A 19,668-nucleotide genomic window follows, 5' to 3' on the forward strand; every position below is an offset into this window, starting at 1 on the left:
GCAGGGGAGGTGGCGGGATCTCACGTTTCACCTGCTGCTGTCACGTAGCCTCACTGCTACACCGTCTGCTACTGACATGTCCGTATACCCAGTCGTAAAGAAAAGCATGCAATATACAGTCGGGCTGCTTTGTGTCTGAGGGTTTTTGCTGCTTTGAACAAGAGACAGGAAAACAAATCACAACAGCAGAGTCAGCCATACAGTCTTCTCTTCCCTGGTTATGTTTTGCCCTGCTCTTTGTCTCAGGGTCTCCCCTCTCTTTCTCTCTTTGCTGCTCACCCTCTTAACCAATGTAACATGACTCCGGCCTGATGTCTATCAGGATCCTCATTACACCTGTGCTGTCCTTTCCCAGACCCAGATAGGAGATCCTGTCTCAGGTGGTCCCCCCACTCCTCCCCCGCCCTCTCTCAGTCCTCTCCATTCCTTTTCCCTCTGCTGAAAACCTCTCCTGTAAGAGATGAAGCAGTTCATCTGAATCTAAAAAGGTCAAGCATCTAGTGTTGTGATACCAGAATTTTGACTTTGCTACCCAATTTGTCGGTTAGATGTCCATCTCTGTCGGCTTTCGCAGTGAGATATTTCACTACTGGTGCCAGTTTATCCACCATTTGAAATATACTGGGAAAGTGTTTCTGAATGTTTGGCTTGTTTACCACAATTTCCCCACATTTTTCACTGTGACAAACCATTTTGCAAATCAGGCAGAATCAACATATAGCCAAAGTCCAAACACCACAGAACTGAAAATTCATTATGCAAAGCAAACATTTCCCCCAATTAAATATAATGCAATTGTACTGTAGTAGTAGTTCAATTCCAGTTATCCTGACAACATTACAAGCATTCACATCACCCAGTTGTCTTTGCAATTTTGCTGAAAAGATGCTCATGCTGTGCTGTATCTTGCCCAACAAGTGGTCACAGTATGTTTAGAATAATTGAAATACCTGGACAATCAGCGAGGGCAGCAATAGTCACCATGGCTGAGTGGCCAAAGAAAGTAGTGCCAACTATCGGATGTCAAAATTCATTAACAGAAAATGCAGTGAAGACGTCCCATTTTGGACACTGAGTCACAAGTAATCGCTTGGAAGTGCAGTGAAAAAACACGGCAGAGAGGACCACTTACTGAGAAATACCGCCAAAATCAAAAAGCAAGAATGAGTACAACAACTGCGGTGCAACTGCAGTTGTTGAGTGACTAAATCCACAGAAAATATTTTTCTCTTTGCAAACTTAGCAGAATCACTGCAATCCCAAACACACTCTCCTCAGTAATTAAAGTCCTCCCCCACAAGTTTGAATGGTTGTGATGATGATTGGATGACCATGTTGCAGAGCTGAGGAGTGGATGCAGATGTGGCTAATTCCAATGGTGCATGCAGTGCTGATTGTGGGACACAAAGTGGTAGCACCTAATCAATACAGTTAGCAATGGCAGCTAGTGTATTTGAGGGCTCAGCACCTGTGACTGCAGCACTGTGCTAATTTATGCCTGATTATCATCAGAGCTCATCTGTTTGGTTGTGTCTCAAAAACTCATGCTCCAATCAGGGGGCTATGGGTGCAGCTAAATCAAACTATTCAGCTGTGACAATTAGTCAAGAGTTGGATTTTCTACAGCAACTTTGAGAAATTGCATATAGATAGATAGAAAGATATCTGATATAGACAGAAAGCTTAATTGTGAAATTCTGTCATACTTTAAAACCAGATCAACTCATTGTGACTGTGCCAGGTGACACTGATAGTCTGTTTACACCTGACAGTTACATGTGTCTCGGATGATGCAATCACAAGTGGACAGCTCTACGTTTGTTCACACCTGGCATTACAATATGGATCTCACTTCCCCGCTCTAAATGCAAATGAACACATACATCATTTCTGTTGGCAAAGACCAAATGCATTGTTGTTTTCTAATGGAGTCAACAGGCATTTAACAAAATGAGACATCCTTGCTCACTCGAGCCTCATTGAAATGTGCTGTCAAATACTGATGATGTATTTCGCATCTGTAAGTTATTACTGTCGTTTCCGACCAAAGCATGTTGTTATACAAAAATTGAAGTGTTCCCAAAGAAATGCAATAAATAATCTCATAGTTAACTGCACTTTTTTCCTTTATTTCCATTCCACTTTGTTGTGAAGCACAAACGGTTTTTAGAGAGCGCCATGTAAATAAATGTAATTATGATGTAGATCTGTCTGAAAGCCTTCAGAACCTTGACTTGATATACTGCATTTAAGAAACTGTCTATTGTGGGTAAAAAGCTTCACATTATCACAATGACATGGACGCAGCAAATATATGTCTCGACAGGTAGACAAATAATGTGACGCAGAAAATTAATTTAGAGTGTCAGGCTCTGATTGTAAACAAACAAACAAACAAATAAACAAACAAACAAACAAATAAATAAATATAGATGATAGACAGATAGATAGACAGATATACCCAGAGGAAACAAGAGTCGGGTGGACAGCCTGTGTTTTTATTCACCAAGCAGCTGCTTTATAGCCTACCTGTAGTTCAGTTTGGTCAGTTTGGTCCATCAGCTCTGACAGCTCGGCTGTGCTTGGCAGAACCAGGCTGAATATTTATTCTAATGGAAAAATGACTGGTTGGGCAGTTGTTGAGATCAAAGCATGGTGTGTTGGGCTGGCGCAGTGTTTTACAGAGAATGTCAGTTAAGTAGATGGTCATGCAGTTCGACCTGGGACACATGTCTATTCACACCTCAAATGCGATGCTGACAAAAGTGTCCGAGGCCACCTCCACATGTGGCATGAGTGAACGGAACTCAAGACGCATTGAGGACGCATTGGGGGCATTCACACCTATACTTAGCGCTGTCCAATTGTGATCGGATCACCCAGGATGCATGTTAATGCCAGCTGTAAACAGGGCCTAAGAAACCTGACACTGCAACACATAAAGTATTTCACCACTCCAGCCTATTCTGCTGCACTAAATCATGCAAGCAAATGTTTAAGAATAATGGCATTGTTATCAACCGATAGTTGTGCTTTGAATTTTTAAATGTTAAGTAGCTATAGAAATTTCATTTGAATAGAAAACTGTATTACATACGAGGCTCTGTACAGTAATGTATGGCCATCATATGTTGCCTGTGTGAAGACAACGCTTGCGGCTATCATTCCCCTGCCTTTGTTTTTCCCTCTTTTGAAGCAGGAGACGAGCCAGAGAATGACTCCATTAATGCAGAACCTATTTCTTCCAAATCAAAAGAAACACCCCACCCAATGTAATGACAACCTATTCCCTCCTTGCCTCTGGTGCTTTCCTTTTACTCATCAGAGGAAAGGAGGTCATGGAGGTTAGCGTGTACAGTATTGTGCAGACACTGTGTATGCTAGTGTGTCTATGTGTTTGTGTGTGCGTGTGTGTGCATTTGTGTGCATCTATGTGTGTGTGTGTGTGTGCGCGCGTGTGTGTGAATGCATACAGCTGCTCCCTTTGATAGATGCAGCACAGAAATCATGGTACACTGCAAAAACAGCGGAGCACTTGCTTATAATCAAGGGAGAAGACCATTGTGGATTACAAGAATTATATATTACCAGTGAGTCCAGAGGGTGGTAATCTACTGAAATCAGCTATAAGCAGGGTCTGATTCTGATGGCTGCTGAAGAGGATAAAAAGGGAAGAAAAGGGCCCAGGGCAGTCCTAACAAGTAAAATCAGACTTTGGGTTTTAACTTGAAAGTAACTAGAAAGCAATCATGTTTCAACCACACAATGTTCATCAAGGGTATATGAAGACTTAAGAGAGAGTTTGCTTGTGCAGAAATGAACACTAACAGTACAATAATTAATATTACACTACTGTGCCACTTTATTGATGCTGCAGGAAAATTTTGTATTCTACAAGCAGGTCAGGTCAGGCTCAGCTAGGGAATACAAGCCCTGCATCTGGCTGGAATTCAATGTCTTGCTCAAGGACACTTCAGAAAGGCATTCTGTGAGCTCTTTTGCATTGTAATGTTGGAAGAAGTGCAGTGGTTTTAATTAGAGACAGACATGCAGAACTCTGGAAGTACCCACTGAATCTTCAAACAACTCCACTGACTATTAAAGTGGTAATTCAAAGTGGATCTTGTTAAAATGTATGATGCTCAGTGGTCACTGTTTTTGCACTACACTTTACACTAATGTCTTTTTCTTTGGATTTTCTCTTGCAGTAGCTTGAGCTTCTGTAAGTATGTTCTGCCCAGCCATGGTGGCTATCACAACTCCTGCTAACTACCTAGCTCTTATTTATTCCAAACAAACCTCTAACACTGCTGCTGGAAACACAAAATCCACTACTTCCTCAACTTTCACTGGGTGTTCCCAACAGCAAATGTAAAAGCTTTAATGAACTGAGACTACACTGAATCAGTACGGTGTTTAATCAGTTGGTGAAAGAGAGAAGCAAAGTTGACATTTATGCAATGAATGTCAGCAAAACTAGCGAATTAGCGCTTTATTATCTTAGGTCAGGTTCACATGAGTATGGCATGGGTTGAACTCCTTTGTTATCCATTCCCAGTCCCTATCTCGCCTCTCTTTGCGGTTGCTCTGGCACCTGTTGTGGGAGACTGTGCTCAAACCACTGATGGCTAGCCACTGTGGCTGGGGTCCTAATTAAGCCAGTGTGGCGATACCGGGAGCCAGCATCATAATGATGTTAATTGTTTGCTTCGACCCAGGCAAGCGCAGCATGTTCATAATGGGATAATAAGATGCCCTAATGCCACCCCCAATGGGATTGCACCTGCTTATTACATAGTGAAGGCTATATTTAGTTATTGTAGCCACTAATATAAATTCACCCTAATAAGAACCAGCAAAAAACCTGTAGTGATTGTCATAATGCTTAATCACTGGAACAACCTGGAACTAAAGTGCAACAACTATAGTACAATATCTTTCGGTCACTGCCCGCTGATATCCATCAGTATTTTTCAGCAGAGAAATCTGGGGTTCTTTTTTATTTGGATGCTTTAGATGCCTCGGTGTATTGCGGACATGATTGAGGTTTTGTATGCTATGGTGATTTTCTGTGCAATACTCGGGTTATTTGTGTGCTGTGTTTGTCGGCTTTGTTTGGAGAGGAGGGGAGAGGACAGGAGAGGAGGGAGAGGTTGGGGAGGGAAGTATGCCTTTCATATTGTCAGCATGGATCCTGTGGAAAGTCATTACCCACAACAATAGAATTTCTGCTCTATTTGCCTGGCATAGTTTCCATCTGGCCTCTGAAGTGTGCCACCCTCAGTCAGGAGTCAAAGGAAGTGCCCTAGACAAACAACTTTGCCCAACACTCTGACAAACATCGCTGCCTGCTCTTCTGTCTGAGGACACATTGGGGATATACAGCTGGTCAGTGTGGCCACCATGTCTGTCCTTCTTATGTAACAGCAGGACAAGCCCACCATGATCTTAGCTGGTTGAATACATGGACCCTGTCTCTCATGATCGCCGTGACCAACCACTGGACCTTGGATTTCAATATGGTGATGTCTTGGTTTGCTGTGTCAGCCAGTAGAGTTTAAAATGTACAAACATCAATATTTCCTCCTGCCAGGGTGAACACCGTGGGAGAAGATGGGTGCACATTGCAGTTTAAGACCCATTCTAAAGGGCAAAACGACGCCAACCTAGCAGGTAGCTGCCTCTTTGTGTCCTTTATATGGAATACAGTGAAACTTTCTATCGTACCTGGTGAAAACCAGTACATCATTTTCCGACTGCATACTCACTGAACTCTTTGTATTCATGTCATATTGCTCTTCAGCAATTAAATGGCTTTGTGAAAACTGAGATGCAGTAATGGATCCAAACAAAACACTTGGCAAGGTTCAGTAATGGCCCAGTCCTCCCACTGAAATCCCAGTATGTGGGAACTATTCTAGAGTGAGTGGGAGAGCTCTCATCTTCCTTCTCATGTCTCCTTTCCATCACTTGTTTTCTGTCTGTGTCCTATTAGCAGGCCACGGGAGTGGGAGGAAGGAGGAATGCTTATTTGGTGCAGGGGTCCCTTTGTTGTCTTGGTGACTGTGGCTCAGACATCCCAGAATACTCAGGTCCTAATACATCATCACCCCAGCTCCCCATGCAGCCATTGTGAGGCTCTGATCCGATTCCCTGCGGAGCGTCATCCTGCACCACAAATGCATCCCAGATCAACATGCTACATTCACCATTTACCCTGCACCTACAAAATCTGCTTCCAATGACCTGGCAATCATCCAACGCACTGAACATTCACCAGGAATCTTTCTGCCTTGTGCATGTCCCTGTTCATCTGCACCTATTTAAGTGGAGATTGTTTTTCTGTGTACACCCAGTGGCTTTGAACTTCCTGCTCACTATGCTTTGAATTTGTCTGTGTTTTTGTTTCAAGACAAAGCCTCCTATAATTTCTGTGGCTGTGAGCAATTTTGGTGGACAGTCCTCAGATTTACATAGTGGAGTGGCCCACCTGCTCTGTGTTTGTCAAGTGGAGGGAGTTGGATACAGTGTCTTTGTTTAAGATTGCAGATTTGATTAGAAGATTACTAATTCCTCCTTACAGAGCTGGGGTTGCTTGAGTGTTTCGTGTTTTTGGATTCATGAAGAACTTTTATTTCTGTTCCTGAGCTGATGTAAACAGATAGCCTTATGTAAATAAAAATATCTGTAAAAGCTACAGTGGACCCCTCTGGATAATTATTCGTGAGAGCTTAAGACAAACACTGTAATGACTTTCCAATAAACATGTTTTAAGATATCTCCTGTTTGGTCTCCAGTACTTCTGGAATGCAGGATTTTCTTTACTCTGTAGTATCTGGATCCCAAGCTTTGAACATACAAAGATATGTTACTGCTCCCAATGAAATGAAAGATCCTTTTTTTCATTGTTTTTTCTTCATAATTTCTGTTAGTATTTCCCGCTGAGAACACCTAAACACACACTCACACGCACATGAAAAGCACAGACACACACAGACAGACACACACAGACAGACACACACACACACACACACACACACACACACACACACACACACACACAGTGAGTTCCCTGGCTTTATGAAACATTTCCCGGGAGGCTTAGTGACTGAGGAAGTGTCACGTAGATCATTTTCTCATTTCTCTCTTTGATGAAAGCTTGTTTTGAGAGCCACCCCGCCCCACCCTCCTCTAAACACAGACGCTAAAGTGACTGGAGTGAATGAAGACGCTCAACAGGATATCATAGCTGTCAAGATGATATTACATTCTCTGAATTGTTTCTTGCGCCACTGTTAAATTGAATTGTGCAACTGGATGATCAACAACAACATTCTGTAACATTCAAATGTTGCAGATGAGAACTCTGATAATGCAGAAATTCAGTAATTAATGTTGAATTATGCAGAAGTGCTGTATCCAACTTTCTGCTAACGGTTTCTGCTTCATTTACTGCAGTTGTCATTAGGGATAGTCTATTGGCCTGAACCTGACTTGGACACATGAACTATATTCAGACTCAAAGTGTCAAAATAATGTCCTCTGCTGCGAGCTGACCTATTCTCGATAGCGTGTGGAAACCAATTCAGACTTACTTCCCAGATATGTGATGTGACTCCAGTCTGGCAGGGGTGGATGGGAGTGAACGGAGCGATAAGGAAGTCCAGACCCAGTCGCCCACTGACCACCACAGAAAGGCAGACGTGTGACAGATCATAAAATTAACAGGCTGCTTTTTTTTTTGACAAACAGAGGCACTGCACAAACAGAACTGCTGCCTGGAGATAGCAGGCAAAAGCAATCACCGAGAGAGAGGGAAGGAAGAAGAAAAGGAGAGGGAGGGGAAACAGAGAGAGAGATGAGGAGGGAGCAGGGTGGAAAGCGCAGCAAAATATCCTATTCATGTAGGAGTATGACTAGTTTGCTGAAATTGTACTTAAGTAGAGGTAAAATTTAAGGTGTAAAACATCTGAGGTGTAAAAATCTAAACTCTAACAAATATGCTGGTAACACTTTACAATAACAGTACAACAATTAACGTTAGTTAATGCCGTAATAAACATTAAGTAACAGGTAATAAACATTAAGTAACAGTTAACTAACCGTTAACTAATGTGTCTAAGAATCATGTACTAATGCTGTTCATGCTAAGGTATTAATTTATGTTATTTAAGGGTTATTGTAGATATTATTAACATTAGTAAATGCCATAATAATCATTAACTAACAGTTAATTAACCATTACAGCATTAACTAACATTAACTAACGGTAATTGTTGTACTGTTATTGTAAAGTGTTACCAATATGCTTCTCCAAAATGTACTCTCAGTAAAAGCTACTGTGTTACAAATGTATGAATTTGTTCAGATTTACACATGCAAAGCAAAGTAACATGTAATATGTAAAAGAAAAATGTAAAACATGTTTCTGGAGTGCCTACACAGTTTTTCTACTACAATGTATCTGGTTTTAATGTAGCAATTAAGTAGCAATGCAGCAATCAGCATTAAGTAATCAAGTAATTATTGTTTATGTGTATCTATCCTTCTTCCATCCTTACATTCATAGCCACTAGAAACTGCAACAACACCAACCTCCTCCTACACAAATATCTGGCACTGGTCTCTGAGTTATAAAAGCCTGTAATTAACACAAACAATTAAGTCCAATTTTCACAACAGAGACAAGTAAGCTATCTAATTAGAGAAGTGATCCATCAGAAGTGTCTAGTGAAGACGTAATACTGTATACCACAATACAAAATACTTGTTTGTAATTTACTTTTTTGTGAATACTACTACTTCTTAATCATTGTCTTTTTTTGGCTTAAGAATTGGTCTTTTTAGCTTTTGCACCTGAAATGTGGGTTACATTGGTTGCTTGCTTGTGAGCAGTTGAAAATTGCAGGAAAGAAAGTTCTAAAACCCAGAAATCTCAGCAGGTGCCCGCCGAGTTACAGGGTCAACAATATCACTCCCTGCAGATATATCATGAGCATTTGGTGTCCTTGGGTATTAAATATTAGTGTCGATTTCCATTTCCTTTCCTCCTTCTTTAAAACATACTTTAAATTGGCAAATTTCAAAGTACAAGAACACAAAAAAGCAACTCAACTGCAGTAACAAAAGTGAGATGGATTCGTTTCACATTGGACGGGAGAGAGTGAGTGTGACAGGGCAAACTAACAGACATACTAAACTTCGCAACTGGCTAGCAACATTTTTTTAACATTCATGTAGGCAGGCAGCGGCGCCGTCTTTCAAATATAATTTAGAGATATCCATCAGCCACGACTTCTCTCCCTGGGACTCAGAGCCACTCTCCTGGATGACCAACAGGCCTCGACGGCGGCCATCTCTGCTCTCTCTGATAACCTCTCACAAAGCGGGGCCTCGGCATCACCGCTGGCCAAAGCGGAGCAGAGATTGGACCGCACCATATTTTCTGCTTGGATGGACCCAATGTTTTTGGAATTCTATTGACTCTGCTGCTGCTGATCTGGATAGCAGAGAAAGAAAAATACAAAGACTTACACTTTTCACTGGAAAATGGCTTTCAGCGATGGAGGGTGAGATTGGGAGAACTGGTGAAGTGGGTGGGTTGGGGGTTGGGGCACCAGGGTCTTCAACCTATGCTGGCAGCATTGCTCCTCACACCACTGAAATGTCAAAGCTGCCATTTTTGCTCAGTTCAAATTTTTATCATTTTTTATCACATACAGTACAAACCCCTGCTCCCCATCTCTAACCTCCTTCAATCTCATTCAGTCATCCTCTTTCTTATCTATCTCCTTTCTTCAAACACACCCATTCCTTATCTTGGCCTGTCTATATATTTCTCATTCTCTGTCTCTCCATGCTGATTGGCATCAAGGTTCCAATATTATGTATTCTCCACCATTGTTTCACCAGATGACTGATAATCATCAGGATTTTATTCACCAATCATAAGGATCACACTGCTGAGCCTCTCAACACTCATTCCGCATACATCCCCAGTTAACATTTTGACAATGGACAGATGCTAAGATAGCTTGTACCAAGCATTAAATACCTGTGAAATTACATTGTTTTTAGGGGCTGTTTCAAATCGTTTCAAAATATGTTGATATAAAAGGTGTTCATAGGAAGTGAAAAATAAAAGAGGTCATTTGGAATCAACGTTGTACTTCCTATCTATTACTGTCTGTCAAAATCTTACTGGGATAGCCACTGGTACATTGCCTGCACATTTTCCAGAAAATATTATCCTCAAAGCATTGACTTATAAGTACACCTCCCCCACCTTTGAGACAGACTGAACCAGTTGAACGGTTATGGTGAAGTGAGCATGGTTATGAGATGCCACATTGAATTTGAGCATTATGTTGAAACATTGGCGTTGCTGGGCTCGGTGGGACTTTAACATAATGAAAAAAACCGCTCCTCAATGCGGCCTGTCTCATTTGGCCCCCACGTTCGTGGCCCATAATGCTCGGCCACAGGGAGTCAAGTGCTTTGAATGGCCCTCTCCCTTGGATCTAATGCACGTCTCACACTGTTGTCAGAATGACTTAGCTGTTACCTGGTGAGAGGTGCTGAATGTCGCCTGGGCTTATTCACAACAGATGGTGAGTGGGGTGGCTCGCCAACGCCGCTTACCAGGGATGAGACATGCTGTTGAAAGACAAGACATGATCATCTACCACTTTCACATGCATATGGCAATTCAAAAACAACAAAAACACACTCCTCACACCTATAAACATGACTTACCACTCCTGTCTCTTTTTGTTTATCTGCACCCCTTACACCTCTCCATCTCTTGTCTGACATGCTCTCATATGCACAGGCTTCGCTCGATAAAACTCCATGCCTGGGTCCACTTCCATCATCCAACATCCTGACTGATGGCTCCCTCAGCAGCCCCCCTTAATGATTGTGCCCATTTCCATTCGAAAATATGGAACATGAGGACTAAACTAGCGTTGAGAGGCATACGCTGGCGATTAATCAGAGAGGGGGCCTTTCCCCCCTCTAACGCTGGTCGCTGTATTACAAGGGGCACAGGGGACAACTCAACATTGAGGAGGCCAATAAAACACCACTTTTTCCAGAGGGAACAAAATGCCACCAAGCTATCCACCATCAGCAGAGCCCAGTGATGTACTGGGCCATTAAAACTCAATGATACTTGATACTAGATGCCTACAGGGGGCCACGGATTTGTTCCCATCCTCGCTTTTACAATCTGGCTAATTTCTATGTGCAGTTCAATTCTAATGAAGTCAGGAACATGTCTGAGAATGAGTGAGAGAAATGTAACCCTATACTCACACGGCTGTTGTGGGATGTTGTGAGCTAATTGTTCGAGGTAAAATGACATCGATTCAAATTACTTTAGAGCACTCTTTGCAGCTTTCTTTGAGGCTCTACGCACATTGTGATTAGACTACCTGTTTGAGAAGCACAGCAGCTCCATTCAAGGATGCCATTTTGTTTTGTCCCTTCAATTTTACTACAAACGGAACAAAGCAAAGGAAATGACTGGGATTGTTTTTAAGTTAACAATGTGGCCCACTGCCTAACAAGGAGCTTGAGGGAATAACATGTTGAGTGAAGTTGTGAGTCCAACCACCCTGTGCTGTTGTGTTGATGTTTATTGCCCAAACAGCCAACCGCAGACTTTCTACCTTATCCTGCACATGAAAGGCTGGCCCGATTTCAAAGTTTCCAAAGAGAGCACAGTCTGCAAAACACCTGCAAGATAACACTCAGGGAGGATTAAACTGCCATTTGACTCTCTCTCTCTTTCTCTACCCCTCTTTTCCTATCACTCTCTCTCTCTCTCTCTCTCTCTCTCTCTTTCTGCCCCTCTCTCTCTTTTCATGTGTTGAGTCTCAAGTAAAGACTGCGACCGTGGCATTCCTGCTGGCTCTAAAGGCCGACTCTCTGATATCATTCAGAAGTGAGCCCCTTGGATTTGTATATTTAATCCAATATTTATGCTCTGTGTATGTTAGCGAATGCAAAACAGTTTGTGCCTCCAACAAACAAGACACACAGTCCCAAGATAAATATGAAAAATATGACGAAGAGTTGGAGGAAAAAAAAAAAAAAACCTGAAATGGGGAAATAAGAGTATTAGGAAAATTCTGCGAGAAATGTTTGCGGCACACCGTAAAGCAGATAGGCAGACTCGACCCAGGGAGGAATTATCACAGTGGGCAAGTTAAATGTGTTTAACATCTCCACTGTTCATTTCCACAACTGCTTGTTGACAAAGCAATGCAAGTCTGGCCCAAGCTTAGTCAAATGGTCGTAGGACTGTATGAAATCACATTAAGCAAGCTCAAGATTATACGTCTGTAAAAATGATGCGACTTGATTCGTCGGTCTGTGCACAAAAGGGAATATAAATGTGAATTAAATTTCAGTTGGCAACAAAGGCACTGACACCGATTACTCCTTTATAGCTCAGACATTATAATATAAACTGGTCCTGCAGTCAAAGTATGAGCCTCGTGTGCATGATGCTACAACCCCTCGAGGGAACACACTCTTTGAAATGGTTCGCCATCCCTCTGATCTCCTGTCTTAGCCGAGTATGATCCTCTCCCAGGGAGCTCCAGCTCTCGGCGTATACATGCCCAGTCATGGAGCTCTTCCAGAGGGGAGTATCAGGGTATCTCTGGCTCCTCTCCGGATCCTTCATGTCCAGATGAATTGAGCAAAGGCCCCATCTGCTGCTGATCTCCCCCAGCCCACGCCTATCAGACGAGGAGCATCGTGGTCACGCTGCCTGGTTGGATGCCTTGTATCGCTCTGAGGAGCGAGGAAGGACCCCTGGTTGGCTGTCAATGACTCTCCAACGGCCTGGCTAGCAACTCACCAGCACCATTTGTAGCGAACAAGTGTGGTCAAGCTGTTACTGGAGCACTACAGAAGCTGGAGAACATATTATATGTGGATGAGATGGCTGCACAGTATATCTTCCATATCATTATAATGGTTTTGACAGTTAGTGTTCATATTGGCGATTTGTCTGTCTCCAGGCAAAATGACTAATCGTCACATTTAATGCATCTGGCTTTAAGATCAGACTGATCAGATTCAGACTGTTTTCCTCCGAAGTCGCCTGAGGCTCCGTCAGTGTCGGTCTTATCAGTCACACACATGCCAATAATAGATAATGAATCTGGTATATAGCATTGCGCATATACACACTCACACAGTCCAGTAGTGTAACATGCTATCTGTCATGTTAACATGAACAAATGAGACTTTCAGGGTTTTTGGTTTATCTGCGCTGAACTGCTTCCCTCTGCCTTAAATATTTTTTTCTCTCTCTATGGAGAACCAGCCTAACCAATTTATTGGTGGACTGGTTCAAGGCATACCAGGCACTTAAAGCACCATGTGCATGACTTGATTTTCTTCTCTTTTTTCCTTTTTTTTGGCGTTTCTGAAATCAGTCTATTTCAGCACATAACACATCAAACTGTCTGCATCATGATATGCTTTCCAAATGAATTTTGTTTACATAATAGGGTATGTCTACTATGTACTTGAAGTTCTCACATATACAATGATTTTAATGCTGAGCTCTGACTGGTGGATGGGACACCCTTCCCTAATTAAATTGATGCAAAGCTCCCCAAATAAGACTTTCTAGAAATATGTGTGGGTTTGAATACAGCAGATCTACCTGTCCTAACTGAAATAATTGACAAGTGACGACAACAACTGTTCAATACCTCAATCTAACAACACAAAAGTCATATTTTGTATCTTACTTAAACAGAGTATTAGTTTATATAAATACAGGAACATGTCAATCCTTATAATTGCCCCCCTTCAACTTAATACATGACTTCAGGCATGATGAGGAGCACAGTGGGGTAGAACCTAATATAGACTTAAGCTAAATGAGTTGTGAGGGCATTATTTATCATCAAAGGACTTTCTAATTACTCTTGATAGTTTAACATGTTGAAGCACACCAAGAATATAAACTTTAGTTCTTATCACCAATCTATAGCTGAAGTAGAATTAAGGATTGGCCCTGCACATAATCACTTGGCACAGGCAATTATAAAAATAATTAGAATATTAATTAGAATTTCTCATTAGCACACCCTGTTGTTTTAGTAAATGAGTTTAATGATATGGAGCCCTCTGGCCTTCATCTTTAGCAGCAGGGGCAGTCATTGCTCTGAGAACAAGAGTCAAGGCCCCAGGAAATTGACAAACCACATTGAGATTGTAATTGAGGGAAGGGAGAAACAAAAAGAAGTGTGGGGAGAAGGGGAGAAAAAGAGAAAGAAACAGATGAAATAGAGTCGAAGTGGGAAGTGGTAGAGAGCAGAGGCTAGGAAAGAGAAAGGGGGTGGGGGGCATGATTAATTGTGAGCTGTGGTGATATTTACATAGCTAATGCCTAACCCAGATTTGTGAACATGCAATTATGCCCAGATCCCATTCCCAGGCAGCGTCTGATGAGGAAACAGTGATCAAATCATCTGGGGTCCATCTGAATCAGGGGCATGCTTTTGTACCATTCCCGCCACTGACATCCGCTTTCAGCATCCCACTGAAAGCCTCATTTAGTGTTTGCATTCATCTCTGCAGTTTTATGTTCCCTTATAGTCCCAGTCTATTCAGCATTCCACAACACAGGGAGTTGTGCTTTCAGTTAGAGTGTTTTTTTTTTTTTTTTTTCAGTTGGCCTCAGTCTGTTTGTCTGCGAACCATGAATGCTTATATCTATTCCCATCACCAAAGGCAACGTGATGTTTTCTGCCCCACAGCAGACAAGCAAAGACGCAAACCAATGTGTATAAATGCAATCCCCATTGATTTGACGGGAGAGGGTTAGTGAATAATCAGTGCAGGCCTGTCATGACACTGGATCACACTGGAGACTGGGCCAGGTGCTCTGGTTCACAAAGTTATTTATTAAGCGAGAGCAGCATTGAAATTTATTCTGCTGCCACAGCTGCCATTCCCACGGTCATCTCGGCTCACAGTCCCTTCACAGACACTCTGCGTGTTTACCCTCTCTCTGCCCCTCGCTCTATGGGCTCTATTTTCCCGGCGCAGCGCAGGGTGGCGCAGTGAGGCGCACCCTGCGCAAAGCTATTTTCGACCAGCGCAACCCGTGGGGCGCACAGTTTCTTATTTTCCCAGACCGAGGTTCGCCGAGATGGGAGTGGCGGCGCAGCAGGGGGAGGTGCCGACAGATTCAACCTGGCGCAGTGACATTTTCGTGCCAAAAGGCTTCGCCGAGGTGCGCCAAAAGCTCGCCTCCTGAAACCACGTCTACTTTCGGCGCAACGCGCAGCGGGGCCGGCGCAGTGGAATTTTGGCTGGCAGGCGGGCAGTGCCCACACGTCTCCAAAACCTCACAGATTGTCAGGCACAGTAACAATGCAATAAATAAACACAAAAAACACAATTCAATGCTATAATCTCAATCAGCACATAAATGTATCTCCATATCGACTGTCCCGACACAACTGATGTCAGATCAAAGGAGATTGGCACCGTTTGGCAGCGTAATGGAAACCCAACCTGATCACCTGTCAGTCAAACAATGTATCCAGTACCGTGATGTCTTTTTTCCAGTCATGGTGTCTGGCACTGCTTGTGTTAACTACACAGTTCTTCTTCCATATATATAAATATTCCACACTGGGTTTCCGTTATCCGGTAATCACCGGACTATGACTGGTAGCCTAAAATCAGCCAAAGTCCGGTAATTTTTAAATGCCCGGTGAAAATATTCCCTCTAAGCACAATTTGAATTTTATTAAAACAGTCAATTTTCACGTAATTTTATTTATTTATTTATTTATTTAAAAAAAAAAAATAGCGTGCGTGATCCCTGTCTCCAATGTACCAGAGAGAGAGAGAGAGAGAGAGAGAGAGAGAGAGAGAGAGTTTTTTCTCTGCAGAACCGCGCAGCAAAGTTGCCTGGGGGAGAACAAGGTCACAAGACTGATGCGCATTGCAAGTTGCGGAGAGACACTTGAGACTTTGGATTTTAATTCAGCTGCTGAATTTAGTTTTTATTGCATCTATTTGATTTCAAGTTGGCAGCACGCAGCGTTATTAAAATGGTATGAGCCAGTTTTTTTGTTTGCAAATTGTAGTTGCATTTGTTTGCAATTGTATGCAATGTTCATGTTAAAAGAGCACAGGCTTGTGCAATATTTATTTATTTATTTATTTATTTATTTTAGACGTTACGCACTTGAGTCAATTGACGGCACTAATTTTATTTGATATAGCCTGCTTTTCAATAAAAAGATTACGATATAAATTGACATGCCTTGATGTCATTCTTATGTAGCCTGCATATAATTTTAAGCTCAATAAATTCAGATAATATTTGACCGGAATTTCAAACATTTGTCCGGTAAATTGAAAACCTGCCGGTCATATTGTCCGGTGCCAATTTTTTTTCTAGGGGAAACCCTGATTCCACACATATAGAAAATGTAAAATGCATCGGTTCCTTGCCAGACTCTGGGCGTTTAGAACAGCAAATGTAAAAGCTTTCATGAACCGGATTTTGTTTTAATCTCTAGTGTGTTGTTGCATCAGTAAGTGACGGGAGTCAAAAGTTGCAAAACAAACATGTATTTATATGAATATGGTGAGGATTATCCTCTGAGGTAAAAACATTCATTAAAAATGGGGGCTTCACAGTAAAATTTATATTTGCTTGTAAAAATCAATAACTTTAACAGACGGTGACAGAGCTGGAAAAAGAGAGATGCGAGGCAGGTAGGTAATGGAAAGACAGGGGACTCAGGAAGACGAATTTAAGGATAGATGCATGGATGGATGGATGGATGGACAGATGGATGGCAGGTAGCTCCAGCGACATTCCAGTAGCCAAGACTGGCCTCACTGCGTGTGTGTCGCGGCTGCTCTCTTTCTCCATGTCAATTGTGTGAACGTTCATTACGCCTTCGCGCAGCGCATTTTAAAGGTGAGGACAGGGGCTCATTTGATTGGTTTAAAGTGAATCGGCTGTGTCAAACCCACTCCACGCCTTCTCTCCTCCCTTGCGCCGGTAGGAGGAACGGCGCAGTAGTTGCGCCAAGGCGCACGGCGTGCCAAAATAGCAAAATCCACTTGGCCACTCCCAGCTGGCGCAGCGCAGCTGCGCTGCGCCTCCGCCTCGCCTGGTCTGCGAAAATAGAGCCCTTTATCTTTCTCCATCTCGCTTGTTCTCATTTGTTTTTCTCCTTCCCCCCCCCACATTTTTATTTGCCTGGTTTGCATGTCCCACATAAACAAAAGTGAAATTTTTAATTGAAACAATGGCTTTGACAGGAGATGTGCTCACAAGATGCCATTAACATATTATGCTGACAGCCACAGTCATGGGACACAAAGTCCTAGTTATGCAGCATGTGTTCATACTGATAAATAATTTGTATCTCAACTGTCAGGTCTACGGTTAATTTATGAGTAAATCCACTGTTCTCAGGTCCCAAGACGTGTAGCGGTATGTAAACTGTAAGTGTACGTAATAAGGCCAAACGCACATGAAGTCCCAGGAAATCCATAGGGGTGATATATTCACTCTTGTCAGATTGAGCCTTTGGTTTAGTATGACTGTGGAATACCACTGGGTAACCTACATACAACAACACAGTATAATAACATGTCAAGCATCAAAGCAATCCCACTGGCTATCCGAGAAATCCTATTTCACTTCAAATCATCCTGCATAAAAACATACTTAGAAACCCTTCAATTTGGCTCTTTTTGAAAAATATATCATTTTTGATAAATAAATTGACATGGGTAAACAGGTGCGCCCATTCCCTCTGTGTGAGAGTATTAATGGTGGTGACTCCAAATTTGCATGCGTGACTTGAGGTGTCTAAACAGTGACAAAATAGAGCCCAGCCTATTATAGCACGCTATTGATACCAGAGCCTTCTGTGCTTCCTCTGAGCGCAAAGAAGTGGCTTTCATCTATTGTTAGGGCACACAATGCTGCTTGTATTGTGGTGTTTTCGCACTAGGAAAGCTGAAATGATGAGATGTTCCAATATGCCATTGTATCGCTTTCCATCAAGTTTCCATATGTAGCTGACAAATGACTACACGGGGCCTCCATCACTGCAAGATGCATTACTGCCATTCTCAGGGCGCCACACAATTTCTCTCTTACATATTCAAGAAACGCAGACTGGTGGAAGAATGAATGATAATACTCGTGCCTTGGGGCAGGGTGCTCTGCAGTATCACAGTCCATATTCCAGACTATTCAGCAGCTTCAGCTGGGGAAACAAAGAGGCCGGAGCCAAAGAAAGGCACGTCCGACTGCCTTTCACCACCTCTCCCTGTAATTGACAGTTTGAGACCTTGCCCATGGAAAATGCCAGGCAGAAAATGAAAGAGATGACAGAGGGAAAAGAGGACAGATGACAAGGTCTTGGATTTGACACACATAAACACACACAAACGCTGCTAGCAACTCCATACGTTTGTGATTTTGAATATCTGAGCGTCCATGCATATAGACGCAAACACTTATATGCAGAGCTAGATGTCTGAGCTTGAATGTCTCTATATTGAGGGATAGACTGGATATTAACCAATACAAACAAATTCCCTATTCCCTTTCTAACATAAATGTTTAATATAAAGCATCAATCAGAAATCCAAAGGTAGGTTGTTTATTTATGCATTTTCTGGAGAATACACTGAGCAAATGAGCCTGAAACCTGCCAAGTAGAACATAGCAACCTTTTGGCCACTGTGACAGCGACCTTGGGACGTCGGTGTTTGAATGATTCCCTTCTTTACCAACCTCATCATACCATTTCACTGTGGCCCTGTAACGCTGCAGTGGTAAGCAAGTGAAGTGAAGCCTATTAGTGCCCTCTCCTCCTCACCCAGTTGCTCATAAACCACTTCCTCCAGTTTGTAACTGGAAGTAGCTGTGTGCATGTTGACCTTGCCATGCTCCATTGATTTGGGTACTTGAGGCCCAGGTTGTCTGCATTCATTAAGGCTGGGCTTTGAGATCGGAAGCGGATGGGGGGTTGGTTCGCCTTGACGGGCCTGACACCCGACGCCAGGTACCTCCCCCGGTGCTCTCAGGTCTTCTGACACAAGTCTAATAGGCTTTGACAGGCTCTCTGAATGGAAAATGTTAATGAGTGAGTATGTTACCAAGATAATACCAGCTGATATTATCAAAGGAATTGGAGGGTTGGGGGAGATTTTAGTAGGTGAATGGATATCCAAGGTCTCTGTCCTCTTAGAATTAATGTGAGAGATGGGGCTGAACAATGGGAAACACAGTGCAATGTAAGAAAGAGATCAGAAAATCTATGGGTTTTGTTTTTCTTCTGTTGCAGTCATTGTACTGAAGACATGAAAAAAAAAAATTGCAACCGAGGAAAACATTCTATGAACAAGCAGAAATCTGAGTGGCACTGAAGGACTGAGAAATACCATGGTTCAATGAAAAGATGAACAGAGTAAGGCGATTTACTTGTCCTTTTTCACTCCCTCCCACTTGGTTCAGTCCTGTCACCTTTCTCTCTTCTCTCTCTCAAATGTGAGGATTCCACTTAGCCTAGGTCATATACTGTCAGATGGAGTTGCATGCTTCTTCACTGGGAAATATTTAAAAGCTAACAAACTAAGAACAGG

General features: G+C 42.5%; 1 protein-coding gene across 3 annotated transcripts in view; it reads right to left on the bottom strand.

Moving 5' to 3' along the window:
- nrp1a (neuropilin 1a) overlaps positions 1–19,668 on the bottom strand; it is a 179,579-nt gene that overhangs the window by 120,340 nt on the left and 39,571 nt on the right. For 2 of the 3 annotated variants that reach the window (XM_030078903.1, XM_030078902.1), the window contains exon 4: positions 10,565–10,656. The exons of the other annotated variant lie outside the window; for it this stretch is intronic. The gene's annotated coding sequence lies outside the window, so the exon portion shown is untranslated. The remainder of the gene's footprint in view (positions 1–10,564; positions 10,657–19,668) is intronic. 3 annotated transcript variants of the gene reach the window in all.

This window comes from Myripristis murdjan, chromosome 20 (genome assembly GCF_902150065.1).
Source record: "Myripristis murdjan chromosome 20, fMyrMur1.1, whole genome shotgun sequence".
In the NCBI taxonomy this organism is placed as follows: domain Eukaryota; kingdom Metazoa; phylum Chordata; class Actinopteri; order Holocentriformes; family Holocentridae; genus Myripristis; species Myripristis murdjan.